The sequence below is a fragment of the Macaca thibetana genome, chromosome 17 (genome assembly GCF_024542745.1).
Source record: "Macaca thibetana thibetana isolate TM-01 chromosome 17, ASM2454274v1, whole genome shotgun sequence".
Lineage (NCBI taxonomy): Eukaryota > Metazoa > Chordata > Mammalia > Primates > Cercopithecidae > Macaca > Macaca thibetana.
Window position 1 is genome coordinate 65,478,767 of NC_065594.1, and position 20,993 is coordinate 65,499,759.

Consider the following 20,993-nt stretch of genomic DNA (forward strand, 5'->3'; position numbering starts at 1 on the left):
AAACCGACCTTCCCTAGAAACTCTGTTTAAATAGAGAAACAAAAACCAGAATTCTGGATTTAACTCCATGTTGGTCAAAGCAAAAACTGACCATCACTGGAAACTCTCTGCTTTAAACAGAAAAACAAACAATAAAATCAGAATTCTGGGACCAACTCTTGGTACCCACAAGGAGCTGATCCTAAGCTGATCCTATGTTTTTCAATGAAAATTATAATCACTGCCTAGATTAAGAAGACCCAGAGGATCTACAGTTAATTAGCTAGGACAGGATTTTACAAAGACATTCCAAGGAACAAATAATCCACAAGATGCCTCCAATAAAGCATTTATAGGCAAATACGTTTGGGAAATCATAGAAATTCAGAAAGCACATTAGCATATTAAAGCTTCCAGTTAAAGACATCTGTGCAATTTTACAGAATATGAGTTTATTTCTAAATTTATTTGTTCATTGTATTATTTACTTCTGTAAACTTAGTTAATACTGAGTTTCCGGCATTTCCAGAATACCTTTTAGGAATGAAACTAATGTAGAGATCTCTTAGAGTGATGCAGTGGTAACCATGGCTGTAGAAAAACACTGTGAAAAAGGAAATTTGTTATATTCAAAAAGGAGAAGTCAGAACAGTAAAGCCACGTCATACCAAATTGTATTAGCCTCAACACACTAAAGGCGAAACCACTCGATTGACCTAATCCTAGCAGCAATGGTAGTTGCGGCTGTCAATATATGATCTCATCATGGTAGGAATACAAACATTCTAACTTTACACACAGAAATTGATATGAAACCTGGTCATTTGTATGCCTTTAGGTCAGTTTGAGAGATTAAATTATTTATTTTGTCTGATAGGAATGTCTCATGTTGACATTTTTGTCTTTTATTACAACTTAAAACTTCCATTTGCTATATTGAGGTCAACTTGCTTCAAAATAGGAAACAGGCATGAACTACTTTGACTGTGCGAAGGTTTCTTTTTTATAGGGTCTCAAGACAATAGCGAGATGAGTTTTCTAAATGAAAATATGGATATTTAGTGGCATAAGCATTTTTCAAACAAAGATTAAAATGCACATGCCAAGAAAGGCAGAAAACACAATGAGGGAACTAACCACAAGTACCGCTGGGTTTAGGTTTCTGTTTTTGTGATTTCAGAAATGCACCTTCTAAAAAAGCAACAGGAATCTAGTCTTGAAATGCTAATAGGTCTTTTCTGAGTTATTGATAGACAGTGAAAGACTTTCTCTAGAAAAAAAAAAGATATATATAGCTTCTATAAGATACTTGGGAAGGCTCACAGGAAAATAAGAATATGGTCTTTCTGCAAATAATGACAGCAGGAGCTACTTCTCTATATTACTCACAGATATAGATACAGAAAATCTGGAATAAAATGGCAAAATATAAATAATAATTGTCTTTGTGTAAATAACATTTTGAGTGAGTTATTTTCTATATTTTATGTTCTCTATTGCCCCCTTTTCAAGATAAGCACTTATTATTTTGCCAATCATATAAAGTAGGAAGATATTTTTATAAAATTAAGAAAAAAAGATGAAAGCAATACAAAATTCTGAACGGTCTGACAAAATTTTACACAAGTCTCAGAACAGATAGATCTAGACAGTTAATATCATGATGTTTAACATTTCCATATAAACACATTTTATTTATTATTTGGGAATAAATAATGAGATCCTCAGTTTTGCCTGTGGAATCAGACCTGGGCAATCAGCACTAGTTTACTTTCTAAAACAAACATCTGTTTTTTCTCAGGTTACCACAGAATCAATTTCAAACATAGTCACCACTGATGAGAGGATAACCTGCTATTTCCTTGACTGGTTTCAAATTATTGTAGTCCTTTATACACTTCTTTTTCTTCAGCAGCCTGTGTTATTGCCAAATTCCTTAACATGTTTCTGCAAGCATCATGGTCCAGCAATGTCCATTAGAAAATGCACAATGTTAGGAATGCTTTAGGCTGATGATTTGCCTTGAAGCAATCCTGGGTCATGTCAAGAAGATCCGATTTCAGCGAAGATAGAAAGTTGAAAATTCTCAGCTAAAATTGATCATGAAAGTGTATTAGTTTAGCAAAATGCCAATCAAATGATGCATGCAGAGATGAGCTAGAGAGGCTAATGAGGAAAGTGAGCACATCGTTGGCACACTAACAGACAGCATATTGTCCTGTGGCTTCCAGCTCATACTTTCTACTTAAAATAAAATTCTTAGACAATTCCTCGGTTGTGATACACTGTGAACCCTGTGGCAATGGAGTCACAGGCATTACAATTTAGCTTTATGGGGCTAGTCTGTAAAATAGGGTGAATGACAGGAAGTCAAACCACATACTGACTGATAAGTTGAAATAGGGTGATCACAAACAAGTCAGGCAGAGAAAACATCACAAAACCCCATTATCTGGCAAGTTGAAGCAGTGTGAGACATTGCTGATGGCTGAGAAGTGACAGCAGGGAAAGAAAAAATACATATAGTAGCATGCAAGCTACTGAATAGGGAAAGCTCGATTTGTGCAAAAATGTCATGAAGTCCTTGGGGCAGAGGCAAAAGCCTGTATGATGACAGGTCCTGCAAGCAGTAGTCATAGCAGTGACTAAGAAACAGTGCACAAATATTCTCCTGCCTGAGCTGCATTGCAAATAAGAAGTTTATGTTTTCAGCCAAGCCCATAGAAAAATATTGACATCGAATATTTTTAAAGATGGGAACCTAAAAATGCTATCTTTTGCTGAATCACACAGAATAGTAATGCATTATAGAGTCATCATTTAAATTGTAAAGTATGGTTTGTTTGGTATAATAACTGAATTGTAATTATGCATAATTAGTGAGATTTAACACCTTTAATTGCTTAAATATGTAAATGGAATTCATTCATTTTCTGTACAGGTGCACTGCTATGAGAGTTTGCAAAACAGCTGTAAAATTATTGATAGTTAAATGAAAGAATAAAGAACGCTTTTACATACCTATGCTGACATGACACCTCTCTTCTTTCACTGAGATCCACATACCGTTGCAGAGTCAACACATATCTGTCACTGAAAATATTTTTGACAACCTATCAAAAATGACCTTTCCTGACAACCTGTCTCCAAGAAGCTTCTCCTTCGGGGTTGCTACAATGGCCAATAAGACACACTTGATCTATTTACTTATTTAGTAAGTGGAGTGGACTGCGCTGACTACATAACAAAAGCTGGGGCAAAGTAAAAAGGAGGAATATAGAAAAACTCCAAGATATGATGCTGGGCAAAGGTTTAGATGGCGAATCCAAATATAGGTGCACAATTACTGTAATGCATCATTTTCAACCTAGCATGCCAATAGCTTGTTCCCTCTCGATATCACCTTTCTACTACAGCATATTCAGAGGGTATCTGGTAGAATTCTGGTTCTATATGTTACTATGTGTTACATAAAAATCTTTTTTGACAGTCTGAAATTATTGTGAAATACTAAGTTATGCAAAGTCAAGCACAATACATCAAAGACTTTCCATATTAATGTGTGTATTACGTATCTTCAAGAATGATTATGGGATGCAACTTCCTGACACCCTAATTTATCTAAAACTTATTTGCTAGTTGAACTCCGCCACAATATATTAATGTGTGCATTACGTATCTTCAAAGAATGATTATAGGATGCAACTTCCTGACTTGTCGAAAACTTACTTGCTAGTTGAACTCCCTCATGACATTTTTTGACAAACTAAAATTGCAGTGAAAAAGTTTCAATCAATTATTTTCTGTTTAATAATTTTGGGTTATCTGAATATATATATCTCTCTTTCTCTTGACTTCAGATTCTTTGAGGGAAGCAGTAGGATATTCCCATCTCTATAATGCTGGGACTTAACTTAATTCTTTAACATAGTGAAACGCAATATATGTTTATACAATTAATAATCGAGTGATGATGATTGTAATTCTAACACTGTATCACTCTCAAATTAATGTGATGCTATTTTTTTCCAGTTTGTGTCAAATTTGGAGATAATTTGATAAATCTTGAAAACAACACGAACATAGAAACAGCTGGTAGAAACTATATAACATTCATTCTCTAAAATTCTTGACTCTTGTGTTATTCTATATACATATCACTTAAAAACTAATTTGTATAGATTTGATATCTCCAATTATGGAGATATCCATAATTAAAACACACATACTTAATTAAAACACACATACTTTCTGGGATAGACTTGCTAAATAAATGTGATTGAAGACTTTAAGATGACCAAAATGAGACACATCCTTGTGTAAGCCCATCCTCTTGACCTGTGACATGCTTCTACTCAAGAGAATATGGTAAAGGTGATGAGATATCATAGTGATTATGCTTTCTTATATGGTAAAAATGAGAGATTTTGTTGATGTAATTAAGGTCCCTAATTGATTGCCATTCAGTTAATACAAAGGGAAACTATTCTGGGTATGACTAACCAAACTATACTCTGCCTTTAAAACAAGCAAACAAACAAAAAACTAGGTCTTCTCTGAAGTCAGAGACTCAAAGCAGCAGAAACTCTTTCTTTCCACAGCTGGCCTCCAAGAAGGCGGCTACTGTGAACTATACAACCAAAATAAATTCACTCACCAGGCTGGAGAATTGGATCCTTCTCTAGTCTGGCTTCCAGATAAGAACACAGCCCAGCTGATACCTTGATTTCAACCATTGCAGACTCTGAGCAGAGAACTCAGATGTTGATCAGAAATGCCCTGGTGTTGGACTTACAGGAAATGATCGAATAAAACATGGATATTGATTTAAGATCCTAAAGATGTGGTAATTTATTACACAGCATAAAAAATTGATACACTCATTGACAATTAAAGCTCAGGGAAAAAATAAGTTTGTTTTTGGTATATGTATGTCGCAAATATTACATGGGGCAAAAATATTTGTTTCTTACCTGAAATTTGAATTTAGTATATAGCCTGAATTATATTATTTATTTATTTGTTTGCTTATTTATTATTTTTAAATCTGCCAACCCTACTTGGGAAATTCTGTTCACATTTATCACTTCTTCAACTCTACAGTTAATTCACTAGTACTTTCCGTGTGAAGTTTATTTTGAGAAGAGTCATAAAATCTCAACAAACTATTCTAGGGGAAAAAAATGGAGGCCTCAAATTAAGGAATTTTTAGATTCGTATAGTGTAAAGGGCCTGTTTTGTCTTACCATTTTTATCCTAGTCATATCTACACAGGCCAATAATTCAAAACAGGTTGTCACTTTTAAACACACACATACACATAAACACACAGTCATTAAAACACATCCCTAAAACCACATGCTATGCAATAACTTAGTTCTCTCTAAAGAATACTTTATAGAATTTCCTTTGAAATCAAAACCAGAACAATTAAAATATTTTTAAAAGTCTATCTTCATTCAATTTCCAAATTTCTCTTAATGTCACAGGAATCCAAGTAAACTAGTAAAATAATCAATACCAGACTTTTGGATTACAATTGTATTTTCTTTAAACATGGTACCTGCCACTAAGTTCTCAATACATCCTGAGAATTTCTCTATAATGAGGTTATTGTTTTAGACTTTAGATGGCCTTTAAATGAAAAAGTGTTTTAAATAAAAAGAGTCCATGTTTTGATGTCAGTGAAATTCTGTTTAATCCTATGTTCTTACAGTTGTTTTAAATACAGTTCACTTTTTATACATTCACTTCAGGAGTTTATGTAATATATCTGACAGAACAATGATTATCAGAGAGAGAAAAACAGAAAACGGACAAAGGCATGGTGATCATGAGAAATGTGTATAGATTTATACTCTGTCAAATGCTTTCACCTATGTATCATCTCTTTTTACCTTACCCAGATGCTATGAGGCAAGTAAGGAAGATAGTATTAACTTCATTTTGCAGAGGAAGAAAATGAAATAGCAAGGTTACATAACTTTTGATTTGGCACTTGAACGCACAGCTTCATGTAAAGTATTTTTTTCCAATTTATTTTTTCTCAATTACTTTCACTTAGAGCATCTCAATGAAGGAAAAGCTACCTTTTATTTGTAAACCCCTTTCTTTGTGTGAGGTTACTCAAGAAGAAAAAAGCAAAAAACAAAATTTACAGACACAAATACTGATTCATAATATTCCATTGATGAACTGGAATTCATAGATAGAGGGCAAAGAGCTAGTTCAAACAGAAAATGGCTTATATCCTGTACTTCACCAGGGAAGTCATTCTGACCTCGGTTTGTTTTGTTCATTTTTCCATCATTGTAGCATGACCACGAGATCTCAGATATCCAGCTGTCACAGAGGAAGTGGGAATTTTTAACCATGAATGTCAAGTCATCTTTTCAATGTGAACGTTTGCTACTGCCAAATAGGAAACACCATTTTGTTTTCAGGTATGTGAGAGCAAATCATTATACATAATCCCGAATCTCCATATTTTAAAAAATGATAATGATAAAGTTATTTTATCCTTTAGAGAGACCGTTTAGAGTTAAGATCAGTCTAGAGTTCACGTTGCTTTAGAGGATTAGATCACTTCTTCTTTCTTCTTCTTTTTCAAAGGTCTATTGAAAAGCTCTAGGTCTATCTGGGTAGCTCACTCTTTGATGTGTAAATTGTTCTTCTGTTACTGAGACTGCAAAGAGGTTAGTTTTACCAAATGTAACCTTTCTCTCCATACACAGTAATGAATGCACATGGACTCTCACTTAAATGTCATTGTCACCCGGATGTTCACATGAGATAGGCAAAAGTAGTTCAGGGCAAGGGAAACCACTTCAGCCAATAAATAACTGTGATGTGTAATGCCATTTTACCCTTCGAAAGAAAGAGGTTTTTTTACATGTTGGGGATTTTGTTTATTTAGTTCTTTTGTATTGTATCCCTTAGACATATACATTTGAAAAATGACTGTACATATTACAAATGTTGCATAATTAATTTTAAATGGAAAACAATAACATTTCTGCCTCAATCATCATTGTGATTAAACACAGTCAATGTATCATTTGAATTCTAGGTAGTTCCATATACTGTTTCGCAGATGTGTCTTAATTCTGTTTCTGTTCAGAAATAACTAGAAAAATATTTAAAAGCTTTTTACATGGCTAAATATAAACATATTTTTATTATAGGATTTTTCATTCCAACATTCGGTTTTTAAAATGCCACAAACAATCATTAGTTTCCTGAGAGATAACCTAATTTGGGCGGTGTGAAATTCACTGGTTTTAGGTTCACATGAATTTCAATGACTTTTTTATTATTCGTCTCAATTGAGTTTTAAGTTATATTTCCTTTAGTTCTTAGCCTTCAAACTTTAAATATGATTCAATTACCTCAAATTCTGGCAAGGACTCATAATATTACATTCCCATAGGAGAATAAACAACCATGTTTAAGAATGGTTGATACATTTTTTGTATAAAAGTAAAGCAGTATAGAATGAAATTTTATTATTAATATCATTGGCAGAATAAATTATTTCCAAAGGTCAAATTATTCCATTTTATATGTTGAATCTAAATTTTGCATTATAATCATCTATTTCTCTAGTGTAGAAATCAGTCATTTTCTGATCACAGCTATAAATATTTATCCTTTTTACCTTCCATATTGTGAAGATTTCTTAAACTAGAATAGATTAACTCATTTGTATCTGACCTTATTACAGATATGTTAAGGAAAGCATACCTGAAATTTAAATCTGGCATAATTCAGAACAATTACTATCTAGAAAAATGAGCAAGTTTTCCTAAATCTTCTGAGGAACGCTTTCTGATTTTCTTTATTATAGTTTTTTAAATTTTATTTTATATTTTTAAGAAAAGATAATATAATGCCTATTATGAGCCAGCCACTTCGGAAATATTAACACATTTAATCCAAATAACAACTCTATGGGTACTAACTCATTTTGTAATTGAAGAAACCGCATCACATCAAGATTGGATAACTTGCCTCAAGAGATACATGTATGACTTTAAGAGAGCATCAATGGAATATTAATGAGGAAAAGAAATTACAGAATTTTATTCTTTAGACTTCTCTACACCAGCGTTTCAAAGATTTAGATCTATATCTAACATTACAAAGAGGCTTGAACATGCACTTATGTACACACACACAAACACACCCTACAACTTTGATTTCATCATTTTTTTAAAAAACACTATTTACAATGTGTCCCTTTTATTTGACCAAGTCCTTATTTCTTTCACATAACTCTAAGTAATGTTTAATGAGACACTGATATTCACCTTACCTGGCTAGGCCAATGCCACTTGACTCCATATGCCTCCCTGGACCAAACAATAATGTTGGCCCACAAACTGCCATCCAGTTTATAAATTAGAGCCCAAGTGTCAGGCTGCATCTAGGCATATGGATAGCAAACTTACACTAGGGAGGATTAAAAATTTTTTCTTCCTGCCTCTGAAATATCCTTGCTTACACTCTTGTAGGAGGAATTCAACTGATATCATTCTAAATATTATCTCAGCAAATTTTTAACAGCTGTACCCCTGGATTTTCAATTTGTCCAAATAAATGGAATCAAAAGATGGCTTGTTGAAGTTTAATTTGTTCTTGAATCATCAAAGGAGGTCATTTAAGCATAAAAAACTTTTTCCTAGAACATATCTACAAAACTCAGTCCCACACCACTGGAGATGGGAAGGCTTCTCCATGTGCAATTGGTTCCTTAAGCACAAGAGGGAGTGTCTTGGCCTGAATTCTAAAGTTGAGCTGCCACTCTTCATCATATTTGGAGGAGGTGCCAAAAACTCTTCATTTATGCTACATATATTCTGTCTCTATGTATGAAATATTGTACACCAACCAAGAATAAAGCTTTAATATTTCTTTCCTATAATGGATAGGAGTTTGCTTTAGAACTTTCTATTGTGTAATATTCATACATAAGATATGATTTCACAGAAGTGGCAGAATTTATAGTAAAACCATCACAACCACCAGAACAGCAATAATGCAGATTTGTGTTTCTGTAATTCACTACTTTAAATGTGGGTAGCATACTGCATTTTATCAGTGATGACACTCCTTAGTAACCATTTTATGTAATGAGACCATCTGCCAATACTTTACCTTCACATAAACCTTCACTACTCTTCTAAGTGTTAAAAAAAAAAAAGTACTTAAAATTCTTTTTTTTTTTTCCTTTGCTGTGCACAGCTTGTTCCTTTAAAGCTAAGGAATTTCAGAGGTTTGACCTATTTCAGAATATTCTTCTCTAGCCTAAGCTCTTTGACTACATCCCTCTTTAGATTCACATTAAACTAATTCTGGATAGAGTTTAGTGATCTTTGACATCAATATAATAATCTTTGATGCAAAGAAATATATAATTCTATTCACTAAATTACAACCAATTACATTTAGACCTTTGACCCAGTTAATGACTTTGAGATCAAGCAAAACAATTGGAGGAACAGACCACTTTCTTGATCATTGCCTGCAATTTTCTATGAACTGAAATTTTTACAGTGAGCTAATTGGTGGTGCACTGACTTCCTCCCAGAATTGAGAAACAAAGATACATTAAAATAGTTTACAAAAATTTTATCATTAAAAAGTACAAGATTATAAAAAGATAGAGGACATAAGTTACATAAGATGCATTTTATGTAAAGAGAGTATCATAATCACACACTTTATTAGAAACTGTAAGTGAATTTACTTTGCAGTTTTCATATTAGTTAGGATTCAAACCTCTTTTATGTCCTAATTTATGTCTTATAACTGGACTAGAAATTTAAATACAGTCCTACATAGCAAAATGACATTTATGTAAAATACAGACTGCAAATACTCATAAGATGATGATGGAACTGAAAAATTCCTATCACCTAGTTATTTGTGTTATAGTTGTTTACTGTATTCAGTACAATAACATGCTGTACAAGTTTGTAGCCTATAAGCAATAGGTTATACCACACAATCTAGGTGTATAGTGGGCTATATCATCTAAATATAACAAGCGATAAATTATACCACACAAATCTAGGTGTGTAGTAGGCTATCCCATTTCAGTTGGTGTAAATACACTCTACGATGCTTGCACAATGATGGAATAATCTAACAGTGCATGTACTCTCATCTTTAAGCAATGCATGACTGTATGTTTTTTAGTTTATTTTTCCTGCTATAAGAAAATATCACATACTGTGTAATTTCTAAATAAGAAAAAGTTATTTCTTACAGTTGTGGAGGCTAGGAAGTCAAAGATCAAGGTACAGACATTGATGAGGGCTACTGTCAACTTCCAATATGGTGCCTTGTTGCTGTGTCTTTGTATGGCAGAAGGTAGAAGAACAAGATAGTACTTTCTTTTACCTCCAGCCCTTTTATTAAAGTACTAATCCTATTCATGAGGGCATAGCCATCAAGACGTAATCACCTCTTATTGGCCTTATCACTTAATATTGTTGCACTGGGAATTAGGTTTCAACATGAATTTTGGAGAAGATGTCATTATTCTACTATAGCATTCTGTCTTATAGAAATCATACCTTCTTCAAAGTTGCCATTATTTTAGAATACATTTGCCATGTTATCTATAAAGAGTATTAAGATTTGTTTTTCTTCCTCAACATTATTCTCCTTTTTTTAATCAAGATAAGTGGAAAAAATAATGTTTAAATTCAGGTAACAGATTGCCAAACCAAGAAATGTTTTCTCATGCAGAATGTGAAAAATCAAGCTAAGACAAAAATAGAGCAATTATTTGAAATGAGGAACCATTTTAGAGTTTAGCACCAACATAATAAACCTTTGAAGATGTTTGTTTATTTTTTGGTTCAGTTAAAACTCTGTTCTATAATAGAATAGAAATTGTGTCCAACTCTTTATGGAACTATTTGTTCCTTTCATGATAATTACTATTAAAAGTATTTCATTCATCCGAGCAACTGTATCTGTTAAGCTGTGGGCAATAAAAGTTGCCAAGGATTTTAGGCTAAGATCCAATGTATATTTATCTGGAGTTTTGAGAAACTCCTGGAAACTAGGCCGTTCTCATGTTATGTATATTAACAATAGTTTTCCATAGAGGATCCTAGAATAAGATTGTTCCCATGAGTTACACTTAAAAATGTTTCCCACATGCAGAGCTTACACTACATATGAAACAAAAAACTTGAAAGTAAGTACAAATAACCTCATTCTGAAAGGTACCTTAATGAATCTGTGAATGTGTTGTTATTAATTTTCTTGTGTTAATTTCTAATATGAACACATACAAAATTATAGGCATGTTAGCAATTCAATTTTGAAATCAGATAGCTTTATTTTTCACAAAAGGGGATATGCAAGTAATCACAATCATATAATATTTATTGACTATTTCTTTAGAAATGGTGTGTTTATGTAATTTCACTAAGGATCCATTTAAAACCATTTTATAGTATTCTCAAACATAAAATCAGTTGGTATAATTTCTATTATTGTATTTTTAAATTTTCACCTATATGTGTTTTTTATATTTATGTATCTATTTTAATTTTATTACAATTTTTCTATGCTTTTGTGCAATTTAGATCTCCTTCCTAAAATTTGTGTGTGTGAATGTTTATCTGTAAACATCTTGCAAGTTAAAGCCCTAGTTTAGCTTCTCCAATTTCTGTGTCACATAGATCTATGTCAAGATCTATGCTATCTAAAGGTGGGTCAGTGATTTATTTACATTACTAGTTAAACAGAGCATTTTATTTTTAGTCAGTCCTTTTTGTACATGTGGTGTTTATAAATCCAAGGTATCAATGACTCAAGTACTAAGTCAATTACAAAAACAATTTAAGGCTTCATATATGTGAGAAGTAGGGGAATGTTTGACGACATTAATATTTGTAAATAATTATATGCTGGGCACTCTGTAAGTACTCTATTGTTGCTATTTACTGTTAATGAATTTTTCAAAAATAATTATTGTGTACCTGCCTTTTTATCAAGTATATTTAACATTACACAAATGTACAAAGGCTGGGATTAACATTCAAATAAACAATCCAGAAAAATCACTTAAACTCACTAAGATTACCAATGAACTGGGTTGTACTATTAGGACTAAATACAATGTATAAGTGTAATTTATATAAGTGATGTTTTCATTGCCTGACAACCTTCTAGGAGCTAGAAATAGAACAGGAAGAGAAAGGCAATGGTAGGGCTATGATTATAGGAAAAACTAATCAAAGGGCAAAGAGCAGGGGCAGCTAATCTGTCTAAGGAGGGATGAGGTGAAGGTAATGCAGTGGAAGTTTTCCACAAGAGTTGATATGTAAACTGACAGCTGAATTATGACTAATTGGAGTTAGTCAGAAAAATGAGATGAGGTAAGAAAGGAAAAACGTTCCAGGTAGTTACCACATTTATGGTAAAAAAAAAAAAAATAACCTGATTAACCTGGCTAATTTGTCTGTTAGTTAAATATCAGAATTTTATTTTATCACATAAGACATCTGAAACTCTTAGAGTTGAAAACATGTATTGACCTAGGTTCACCTAATTAATGAGAGAGCCTGAATTGAAACCTATCCTCTCTGACAGTAGAGTAGAAAATATTCTTTCCAATTTGCCGCCGTGATGGTACATACAATAGGGACTAAATACATTTCTGTGGTTTGAGTTAAAAAACCTAGACTAATCAACTCTAGAAAATTTGAACATTTTATAAATTTTTAATTTAAAATGTTGCCTATGTTAGTACTATTAATATTCCTATATAATATGAAGTAGTAGACAATAATTATTTAAAGCCTTATATGTTTTACCAATATTTATCCAAAAGCAGCCCAACTCTTAATGCTATCTGATCAACACAATTTCACTAACACAAGGTTTATGCATATGGTAGGCTAGGTAACTAGGCAATTTTACATATATTTTCCTAAGAAGATAGGACTATTGTTATTGTTTCTGCTCTAGAGGAAACCTTGAGGTTTCTTGTCTCTGAAAAGGAAAAATTCAGAGCAAAATTTCAATAAGAGCAGCAATCACAAATGCTCCAATTGGCTGACAGAAATATCAGCCAATACAAATAACATACCAGTGCAATTTTCAAAGAACAGTGCTTCTACTGTGCCTTATGCTGTTGTCCCATGACTGCAAAAAAGTGAAGTAAAATGTGGATCAAGTATCAATTAATAAAATGTATTTTGAATATAGTAATGCTGAGCTTTGGAAATAGAAATACTGTTGGAAATTCAGCTTTAGTTTTTGAAAACATGACACGGCATTTAACTATTTTACTAAATGTTCATTTTTTAAAAACATATAGTTTTAATCCATAATAATTTAAGCTTCAACATTACATGTGAGATTTTTCACATCAATATATTAAGGCTAAATTAAACATTGCCTTAGGCCGGAAATAAACTTTCCATCAAACAAATGCAAAAAAAGAAAGATGTTTTCTTCTTATGTTTTCCAAAAGCATTTGTTTTTGCTCTCTTTGATTATTTTGCTGTTGAAAAGGGCCTAAATCTTATTGTTCAGATAGATGTTCTGAAAGGATTTTGAAAATGTTTGTTATAAAGACAGAGAGTTTTCTTGTAAGTATAATAAATGTTGACAAGTATCCTCTGTTTCTCTGAAACACATAATTCACTTTTTATTTCTCTCATCCTCTACTTTTATAATTATTATCAATGAACTTGTTTAGTCCACAAAATATGACTATGTAGAATAAGAGCAAAGATAATAGAAAAAAGTTCTAATTAATATTTTAAAAGTCACATTTTGCATGAAATATGTATGCGTGTAGGTTAAATAACTTGAACATATCATTCTACATAAAAACATACATTTCTCTAAATAGCTATTGAATAATACCACTTGGAGCGATGATAAATAATTTTCAGCAATTATGTTCATAATATGTCACTACTTTCTGGATTATCTAAGCACTCTTTTGATGGGCAGGATTCAAACATGGACTCAAGAATCTTGCCCTCTGGTGTCCTACTCACTGTGTATAATTCCTTCCCCTGAGGGGAGAACAAAATCTGTGAATATGATGGGGTAACCATTCTCACATTAACAACATTTCATAGCAAAGGTGAAGGGATGTTGCAGATGTAATTCATATCCCTCATCAGTTGACTTTGAATCAATCAAAAAGGGGATTTGCGTGAGTTGGCCCAATCTAATCAGATGAGCAGTGCAAAGAAGACTTTTCTCTACTATATTGCACTGTTGCTTTTCTCTGTTAAGCATGAAAAAAGACAACAACCATTGCATTTCATAAACTACCAAATTGCTGACTTGGTCTGAACTTACTACTAATAGAGACATCATCACAAACTTAATCAACAGTATTTGTTTTGGGGTTTGGTGTATGTACATCTTATTTCAGTTTTTGCAACTTCTTTAGAAACGTTATTTAATGGCCATGTCTCCATCAACCCACTTTTTTAGAAGGAATTTTTAGTCTTGTAATCTGTTTTTAACAACTGAATAAAATGTAAATGCCTGTGGAACACTAGCGGCTTCCTTAGAGACAGCAAAACCTCCCATATTAATTTCCCAATGTATCTTTCAGGCCTCTAAGTCTTTAAACTGTAACATTTTGAGGATATAGTTCTAAAAGAGTTTTTTGAGAAATTATATGCCTGGTGCTATCTAAAGTTTAATGCATATTAACTTCATACTAACTTAATCCATGCTCACAAACAAGGCCAATAGTTTGCAAATATGCTCCATCCGGCTCACACCTGGTAATAAACTTTTGAAATACTTTTGTTCCACTATACACTCCACTTCTACCCTGGTCATACCAGCTCCTTCCATGCATTTTCCTGTACCTCAGCGTGTTCTAGCAATTAAAGAGTTGATATCCTGCCTAGCAGGAAGCTTACAGGACCCCATCAAATAGAGTAGCAAGGGCAGTTGGCTGTACTGGCTGTTAGGTAGCTCTGAGCTAAGTATTATTATGCTCTTTTTATATTTGTGTCAATGTGGGTACTGAGAGGTTAAGCAATTTGCCCAAGGAGAGTTGACCTTTATAGTCAAGCAGCTTGACTCAGAAACAAACGCTAAGTGATTCTGTATGGTCCTAGGTATTATAAATTAAACAGAAAGTCATTGCATTTAGACTTGCATTTTGACAAATTACATTCAAGGAAACTACAATGGAATGATACTCTTTATGTTTCTACTACATTCTACATTTATGAATATATATGTACCCATATTATATATAATAAACTTAATTCCTATTTTAAAATAAGAGATTTAATGTAACCAAATATATTTTATGTGAAATATAGACATATGGAAGTGATCAACAACCAGACAGTTATATCTTTTAAAGAAACAAGACATTAGGAAAGAAAAACCTTTACATTTCAAAAGTAGATCTAAGTGAGTTTTAGCCACAATTGTGCTTTGATTTTGTTTTCCAGATGAAAACTAATGTGGGGTTGAGGCACCAGCCCACTGTCAGCTGGCATGACCACTCCTGCAGCCTGGGCTTCAGATTCTCTCTGTAGCTGCAGGTTAGTGATGATTTGAGCTAATTTAAGTAGGACTGTTCCAGAGGTGACCTTTTCCGTCTCCTACAATTTATATCATTTGCTGGCAATTGGAAAAGCAGCTTCAATAACATCAGCCTTCAAAGAAGCTAGTAGTTCTGCTGGACCTCCTGGCCAGACCACAGATATCGGTGAAGATCCTGTGACAAGAAAAATCATACAAGAAGATACAGGAAGGGATTAAAAAGAAAATGTCCTATGAAAGTTCTTACCTGTAATATCAAATTTAAATCTGTTTGCACAAGGCATTACATGAGGTAATTTATTTACAGGAGGCTCAGCCAAAAGTAGGAAAGCAGAAAAAAATATAGCAACAGGGATTCCTTTTTCTTCTTCATTTCGAAACTTGTATAAATAACACTAACAAGCTTTTATCTCTTGTGCCAAAGACACAAGGACATGAATAAATGAGTTAGTATCACTTTGTACAAACTAAGGTGCCTTTTCTTAACAAATTCAAAACATGTTCTAAATAGGCATTGCTTTTGTGATAGAACATTTTCTTCTAAGAATAAAATTGATAAGTGTATTGCATCTATTTTGATAAAATGGAACTTTAAGGTTTTCTTTAACATAGTGGGGTCTTTCTCATTTCACTTAGCAGTTTCAAATCAGGCTCAAAGTATAAAGTTCTATACAGAAATGATAACACGATATATAACATTGCTAAATCAAGTTTAGCCTAAAGCTCTCTCCTCTCATATTTGAAGTTTGGACTAAAGGTTTATCTGTACATCCTGAAATATAACAAGTAGATGTGTAAAAAGACTGTAGTCCACATTTGTACTAAGCCTTGAGTTTTGGTCGATCAAATATAACCAACTGTTCGAACCATGTTAAAATGAGGCAAATACCGACCTGTAAGCAATCTGGCTGTTTCTGTACCTCACTTCTGTTTTCTGTACATCATTTTCCTTTTTCTGTTCATAAATCTTCTTTTACCATGTGGCTGTGCTAGCGTCTCTGAGCATACTCTGGTTTGGGAGGCTGCCACATTTATGAATTGTTCATTACTCAATGAAACTCTTTTAAATTTAATTTGGCTGAAGTTTTTTTTTTTTCTTTTTTCAATCACCATGAAATATATGAGACAACTCTGAATAAAAAAAAATCTCCCTTTTTTATCACTTTTAATATATAACATTTATATAATATGTATAGTTGAATTGTGACTTGCCCTTAATTTTTAAATTTAAGAATACACACTTAAAATGATGTGCTACATATGGCACTATATTTTGTTTTTAGAAATAAAACTTTTTAAGTTACATTTTATGAAAAAAAGTTATTCGATTTAGATATATATGTATATATATATTCAGTTTCAGCATCTTTGTCATGAATGGGGTCACTTTTTGAATTTTTAACAATTTTTCTAGGGCATATCACTTTCATTTTCATCTAAATTGTTTGAAATAAAACACCTGTTTAAAATCCATGAGTGATGCTATCACTGGGAACTTTCTTTCATGCTACAAGTACCTATTTGCATAACTAGAACTACTTATTATATTTTGGTGAATAATACTTACCATGATAGTTGATAAAGTGATCTTTATGAGTTTTGTTTACTATAACATCCAATACAATTATGAAGCCATGCCACAGGAATAATTAAACTGTGTCAAATCTCTTTGCCTCCTTTACTCACTTTATTCAATGACTCCCATTGGGGTTGAAAACTTACATTGATTGGGGTTACTTTCTGCTTTTTAAAAAACAGCAATGTGTGGTTCAAAATAAAGGAATGGAACCATAACCCCATTCTATGACAACAGAAGCAAGGCTTGGAAGGCTCCCCTAGGAAGGCTCCCTTACTGAAAGTTGGCTAAACTCCAAATTGTCAAAAGACATCTATTTTTTTTTTAAATCTAGCCCATGCTACTGTTAGTAAGACATGTCATTTAAGTAGAGAGTAAAAACTGGGGTGTGTGTATACACATATACTCACAATTATACATTATTAATCACATTAATAACATTATTTAACTTTACATTTTTCCCACAGGCATTAAATTATGATGAAGGCCACAGAAAAATGATTAAGGTCAAAGTGTAGAATCAATTGTCAGCCTATGTTATGGATATAACATTTATGTACCATTGGGTCATGAGGGTGGAGCGCTCATGAATGGAATTAGTGACCTTATGAAGGAGAGACTGGAGAGCTCTCTCATCCTTTCTGCTGTGTGAGGACCTGGTGAAAAGATGTCAGGTATGAAACAGAAAGTGAGCCCTCAACAGACACTGCATCTTTTGGTGCCTTGATCTTGGACTTTCCAGTCTCCAGAACTGTGGTAATAAATTTCTGTTGTTTATTATCTACCCAGTCTATGGCATTTTGTTATGGCAGCCCAAATGAACTAAGGTATTCTCTAAAGTGTTTCTGTCAAGACTACTCCTTACCGGGGACCTTGGAAATGCTTTTCCTCTATTTGACTCAGTACTCAGTACTTATTCACACCTACCCCTTTCCTCTCCCTTTTCCCTTGACACCACCTTCAAGTCAATAAAAGAGCAGGGGCTTTCTGTCTGAGGCTTTCTGTGCAGTGAAAAGTCCCCCACATCTGCCCTAATCCACTAGCAATGCCCACCTGCTGCTGTTCCAATGGGGGGAAACTGGAACACTAAGAGAGCCGATGCTTTCTCTTGTTTCATTGTTCCCTTATACAATCACAATTAAGTGATTAAAGCCTTGACTGTTATTTTCATTTTGACTGCTCTTAACTAACCACTGGACATCTGGCAGCTCAACTGTCTCCAGCTTAGCTCAGCTTTTGACAATTGATGATGAGACAGAGAAGAAAGAGATGCTATTGAAAGGTGACAAATCAAAGGGTGAGAGATTTAATGAGGATCATTAAAACAAATAAATCAAAAGTAACAGATTAAAATGTATCTGACACCCAACACTATTTTCATAGTATGACTGCAACAAAAGAAAGAATCATAGACCTAGATTTCAGAGATATTTCTTGTATGTGTTTACCACAAACTGTGCAAAGTGATGATAGTGTTCTGATAAATATGTGTTTCAATTGAACAGTATATAGTGCAATGCAAGTACTGCTTGTATCCTCTGTGTCACTTTAGGACTCACTAGATAGGAAAATATTCATGGGGAAAATAATTTGGAAAATAAACAAATTGAAAACTCAACCAGGGGTATGATTGGTGCTTGTTTTCCTGTAATGGAGCATTTAAATACAGCATATTCTATATGTGACAGTATCAAAATTTTCAGCACTTAAGCAGTAAGAGAACATCTCCAGTGAAAGGAGACATAATTTTGTACAACTTTACAAAATAGGTAAAACACAAGACAGGCATATGAGTATTTTAATTCCTTGTCTATATTCACCAAAGTTGATGGCATACAACATACTAAATAGGGAGTAAGAGCTTTGACCCCTCAAGGTTCTTTAAATCCTGAAGGCATTCCATTTTTGATGGGCTTGAGTTCCGAGCAATTTGACATGCTCTCTCTGTGATTAAAACTGCTGTAGTTAGCTTGAGAGCAGCGGAAAAAGCTGTCAGATTAATAAGCAAGAAAATGCTGCTTAAAGCAAGATTTTAGAGTCTGCTTCTCACCTCGTTTGCCAACTCTACCTCAGAGACCACTTATTTGAAGAGTTCTTACATTGAAATACTATGCATTCCCTGTGATCGTTTTAATTATGAGCTGCTCTTACACTAGACTGAATTCCCAGTCTTTGTCATAATAACTACCACAGCTTCAAATTGTTTCTGCTATCTCGAACACAGGACAAACCTTATTCCTATTTGATTAAGATATTTTAGCCACTCCCCTCTCTGCCCCCCAAAACAGCTATTCATCAACTAATGCAGGACTTGAGATTTTTTTTGAAAGAAATATATCATGATTCTACTTTGAAGTATGAAGCTAAATAAACCCAACCAACACTGTAACTGAGAAAACTGAAAAGGCTAGTATCATTAGTGAAAACTGAATTATTACAGTATTGGTATAAGAAAAATTAGGTACATTAGAGTGATGTTAAATGCACATGTAATGTCTATGTCCAAAGTCCAATAAGAGATAAATTATTTATTTATTTATTTATTTATTTATTTATTTATTGAGACAGAGTCTCGCTCTGCTGCTCATGCTGGAGTGCAGGGGTGCGATCTCGGCTCCTGAAGCATATGAATTAGTATCTGATCAACCATATTAAATGCCAGGCACTACCTTAAATGATAGCTTATGTATTACCTCAAAAATCAAGTAAGATGACATAATTAATATGGATGTTTGAACTAGGGTTCTGAGATGCCCACCAACTGCATCCAGGTCACACCCTTAGCATGTACGTTCTATTAGAACTTGGAACTTTTTTTTTGACCACATAGACAGACCACTGGTAACTGGCAAATAGTTTAGAATTTTAGGCTCCTCTGGATCATTTCACACTGTGCATCCACTGTGCTTCATACTGCGTGTGGACACAGAGCTGCAATATGCATACCCATATGTGGTGCCTAGTCACTGCACATTTCCTAAAGACTGTGGAACATGATGGTTTGGGTATGACAATAAAAACTGTAAGAAAACAGAGGTTACATGAAATTGGCTTGCTAAAAAGGTAGTTTTTGGTGTCACATAGAATAATTATTTTTGCTTTTCACCATGTTAAGATTATAAATTCTCAGGGATAAGGTCAGAGATTCCTGCAGTGTATTAGTCTGTCACCATGCTGCTATAAAAACTACCTGAGACTGGATACTTTATGAAGAAAAGAGGTTTAATTGACTCACAGTTCTACAGCTTAACAGGAACCATGACCAGGAGGCCTCAGGAACCTTACAATCATGGCAGAAGGTTAAGGGGTAGCAAGCACCTTCTTCACATGGCAAAAGGAGGGAGAGAGAGCAGAGAGGGAAGTGCCACACTCTTTTAAACCATCAAATCTCATGAGCTGTCTTTCACTCTCACAAGAACAGCAAAGGGGAAATCTGCTCCCATGATTCAGTCACCTCCCACCAGGCCCTTCCTCCAATTTGACATTAGATTTGAGCAGGGACACAAATCCAAACCATATCTTCTCCTAGCCTCTCCTAAATGTCATGTTCTTCTCACATTGCAAAATACAACTATCCTTTCTCAACAGTCCCCCAGTCTTAATTCATTTCAGCATTAACTCAAAAGTCCACAGTCCAAAGTCTCATCTGAGATGAGGCAAGTCCCTACAACCTATGAGTCTGTAAAATAATAATAATAAAGAAAAGTTAGTTACTTCCAAGATACAATTGGGGTATAGGCATCGGATAAACACTCTCATTCCAAATGGGAGGGACTGCCAAAACAAAGGGGCTAGCATCTCCATGCAAGTCTGAAACCAAAAAGGACAGTCATTAAATCTCAAAGCTCCAAAATAATCTCCTTTGGCTCCATGT

At 33.7% G+C, this 20,993-nt stretch overlaps 1 long non-coding RNA gene across 1 annotated transcript; it reads left to right on the plus strand.

The window, feature by feature from the left end:
* The first annotated feature begins 6,292 nt into the window (after positions 1 to 6,292).
* On the plus strand, positions 6,293 to 17,873 carry LOC126940884 (uncharacterized). The gene is made up of 3 exons (XR_007720957.1): positions 6,293 to 6,422; positions 15,450 to 15,542; positions 17,587 to 17,873. It is a non-coding gene; the product is annotated as an uncharacterized LOC126940884 (long non-coding RNA).
* Positions 17,874 to 20,993: the final 3,120 nt, after the last annotated feature.